Source organism: Leptonychotes weddellii, chromosome X (genome assembly GCF_054177405.1).
Source record: "Leptonychotes weddellii isolate Sample4059 chromosome X, ASM5417740v2, whole genome shotgun sequence".
In the NCBI taxonomy this organism is placed as follows: Eukaryota; Metazoa; Chordata; class Mammalia; order Carnivora; family Phocidae; genus Leptonychotes; species Leptonychotes weddellii.
The window spans coordinates 80,141,843-80,146,259 of NC_138385.1; positions in this window are offsets into that span (position 1 = coordinate 80,141,843).

The following is a 4,417-nucleotide window of genomic DNA, read 5'->3' on the forward strand; positions in this document are numbered from 1 at the left end:
ATATAACCAGTAAAATAAACAAACCAAAATTAAAAAATAAAATAATCATGAAACTCCTACAGGGCTACAGTGAACATCAGTCCATAATTTCACAAAAGAAATTTCACATATAAAAAGTTCTATTTAATGCTGTAGTTGTTTGGTAAATAGGAGAGAGTTGTCCAGCTAATGTCTTCACACCTTGTGTGTTCCCACTTGGTTATCTCTGCACCACTAATTTTTTAAAAAAAAGATTTTATTTGTTTATTTGACAGAGAGAGAGCACAAGCAAGGGGAGCAGAAGACAGAGAGGGAGAAGCAGACCCCCCGCTGAACAGGGAGGCCTGATGCGGGACTTGACCCCAGGACCCTGGGATCATGACCTGAGCCAAAGGCAGATGCCCAACCAACTGAGCCACCCAGGCGCCCTACCCTTAATCTTTTTCTTGTCACCACCACCCTCCCTGCTGAGACTTGCTCTCCCTGTGTCCTGCGTCTTTCCTCTCCACGTTATCTTACACACTTAGTCTACAGGATTCCTTGTCCTAAATGTAACACTGGTCATACCACCCCTTCAGGGACTTGTCCTTCTTTACATTAGCATTTCTCACCCAAGATCCTCAGAACACATATGTCTCTGGACATGTTACATGGTGTTTGATAAAAAAAAAAAAAGGATTCTGTGATCAAATATACATGGAAAATAGAGGGTGAACAGAGTAAAGTCAATTTCTCTATTTCTCATAACCTTTGATGTCCCAAAAACACAGTGTGAATTTCCAGGTTAGAGCTAAGATAGGAAACACTTCTCAAATTTATGGCTCCATCCATTATGAATTGTGCAAGACTGATGAATCACAGACCTGTACCTCTGAAACAAATAATACATTATATGTTAAAAAAAAAAGAAGATAGTAGGAAGACAAAAATTAAGGGGGGGAAATCAGAGGGGGAGACGAACCATGAGAGACTATGGACTCTGAGAAACAAACTGAGGGTTTCAGAGAGGAGGGGAGTGGAGGGATGGGTTAGCCTGGTGATGGGTATTAAGGAGGGCACATATTGAATGGAGCACTGGGTGTTATACGCAAACAAGGAATCATGGAATACTACATCAAAAACTAATGATGTAATGTACGGTGACTAACATAACATAATAAAAGAAAAAAAAATAAATAAAAATTTATTGCTCCATCAAAATCATTTGTTGCAGAACATCTTCCAACATCTTTTAAGACACTTAAGAACACTTTGAGATACTGGTTGACAGTATAATGACTCAATTCTAAATCTGATATTCCATGAACCCCCCCTTCACAATAGGGCCCTATATTAGTTTCCTAGGGTCGCCATAACAAAGTACCATAAACTGAATGCCTTAAAACAACAGAAATTTATTCTCTCACAATTCTAGATGCTCAAAGTTCAAACTCAAAGTGTCAGCGGGGCCATGCCCTGAGGTCACATGCTGAGGTTCTAGGTGGTCATGAAGTTTTTTAAAAGATTTTATTCATTTGAGAGCGCACGAATGGGGAGGAGAGGAAGAAGTAGGCTCCCCGCTGAGCAGGGAGCCCGACGCAGGGCTCAATCCCTGGACTCTGGGATCATGACCTGAGCCGAAGGCAGATGCTCAACTGATTGAGCCACCCAGGTGCCCCAAGGTAGTCATGAGTTTTGAGGGGACACTATTCACCCTAGCACAGGCGCCAACCATCTTTGTAGTATTTTCCCTCACTACTCTTAGTGTTTCTTATATTTCAACCAATAAGGTTTAGTTGCTGCCCCCTACAATACACCCTGGCCTTTTCTCCTCTGCAGTTCAGACTTACAGACTGTGCTAAGATCAGTTACCCTTGCAGCAGATGTTATATGTTGGCTCACTCAACAACTTTATCAACTCCCTATTCTTCACTTTCCTCTACTATTAAATCTAGACAGGAAAATACTTGACTTCTCAGCCACTCTTGCAACTAGGGCAGGCCATGTGACGAGTCCCACACCAAAGTCCTTGAGGAAGATTATCATCAAAAAATAAAAATGCAAATGGTCATGAACATTTTCCTTGTTTTTTTATATTTTTCCTGTCTTCCTACCTGGAAAATGGGGAGACATGATGAGTGGAACAGCCACCTTGTGACCATGAGCATGAAAGCCATACACACCACATGTGGTAAGACAGGAAAATCAAAGGAGCGTGGTGCTTGAAAAGAATATGGAGCCTTCTGGGATGTCTGGGTGGCTCAGTCAGTTAAGCATCTGCCTTTGGCTCAGGTCATGATCAGGGTCCTGGGATCGAGTCCCACATCAGGCTCCTTGCTCAGTGGGAAGCCTGCTTCTCCCTCTGCCTGCCATTCTCCTTGCTTGTGCTTTCTCTGACAAATAAATAAAATCTTTAAAGAGAGAATGTCTTTTAAAAAAAAAGACTATGGAGCCCCCTAATACCGTGGATTGCCTATTCCTAGACTTTTTGTGTGTGAAAGCCACTGTTCAGAGGGTTTTCTTGAGCTAGCAGCCATGTGTAATCCTGATTAATAAATCCCTTCCATTTGTTAAATTCAATTTCTGTCTGTTCTCAATAATGACACTGCTTTCTATAGCTGGAAAAATACTTTTCTTCTCTGAATTAACATGACTGATTGCTAGGATTCATTTATCAATTAATATTCTCCTGCCAGGCAGCATTGCTCCTTTTCTATTCAAACTGTTACTTTAATATTTTGTGTACTTATTTTCATATTTACCTATATAACTAAACAGTCATCTTAGATGACTCAAAAATATAACATACATAAGAGAATGTATAGCTTCTGATATTTCCTTCTACTTCATAACATATAATAACTGGAAATATTTTATCAAAACATGTGCACTATATGATTAAGTTGGGGGTTTTTAAAGTATCTGTAAAGGTGTTGCCTAGAATTGTCCTCTCAAGTCGTTCTTTCTGCTGAATCTCCCACTACGTCCATCAGACCGTGCTCTGGACATCCTACTGCATAAGGAACCTGGAGGCAAACATTGCAGATATTTTCTATAAGGAAGATTTTGTTTATAAATGGATTTTTTGGAGAGAAGAAATGAAGCAATTAAGGGTTGGTCTTCAAAGGGGCACTCCAGAGTTTGTTTTCTGTTGAAACCATGACTTGTCTCTGCTCTTGGAACTTGGCTCTTGGCAGAAAGATGGACAGGCCTAAAATGTTCTTTTGGGAGTCCAGAGAGAAGGAGCCAGAAAGGACTGATGCTGATGTTTGTAATAAACTTTGAAGAACTTGGTAAATGTTCCATTTGTCCTAATATAACGTTTTGACAATCTTAGAGGAAAATCCCTTTATAATAATGGATTCTGAAAATAACTATACATGTTTGCCTAGGCCTGGCCCCATAGCAGGGTCAAAGCCAAGCCTCTATCTAGTGCCTTTGCTACACACACACACACACATGCACACACACATTCATAAATAGGCATACAGACACACAGGCATTCATAAATACACACATGCACACACATTCAAAAATAAGCACACACATCTATAAACATATACACACACGTACACAAATTACCATGTACACACAGAAACTCTGCACTAATCCTTAATATCGACAATGCCAGATCTTCCAGGTAAAACGGAGAAAGAAATGTCCAAGTTGTTTTCAGCATAAAATTTTAATGAGGAGTGTCTGTTGTCTCACCTTTGAGGTATGGAATACCATGAACTAATGGCACCCAATTTTTTTTTCTGGCAATCAGGGTTTATTTAATGCAAATTTCAATAATGTTGCAGTCATAAACTTCTTTTCAAGCAAACAAGATAGCATGAGAGAAGCCCCAGACCTCAGATCCTGCAACAAGTATTGTTTTAAAAGAATCCCATGCCATAGCCTCTCCCACTTAATCCACATGAGCCACCCATGCTGGCATTCATTTAGTTCCTTAAATGCGGGGCCATCTTCCTTCCTATTCAGAGACTTCATCCATGTTGTTCCTTTCTATCACCTAGTTAACTGGTACTTTTCTTCCAAATTACAGGGTAAATGTTCCCTCCTTGTAAAACCTTAACGGGAACAAGTACTAAGTGAGCCCCTCCTGTTATAGTCTTTTATAACCTTGGGTGTATTTCTTTTATTGTGCCCAAGAAAGTTTGCAATTGTACATTTATTTGTGCGATTATTTAGTGAAAGGCAACCTCCTGTATTAGACTGCAAGCTAAGAAAGCTAGGGTTATCTAATGTGTATAATAGTCTCCCTCCTGGAGGGAGGAGCAAGATGGTGGAGTAGGAGACCTAAGTTTCATCTGGTCCCAGGAATTCAGCTAGATAGGGATCAAACCATTCTGAACACCTACAAACTCAACAGGAGATTGAAGAAAAGAATAGCACAACTCTGCACAGAAAAGCGACCACTTTCTGGAAGGTAGGACGTGCGGAGAAGTGAATCCGA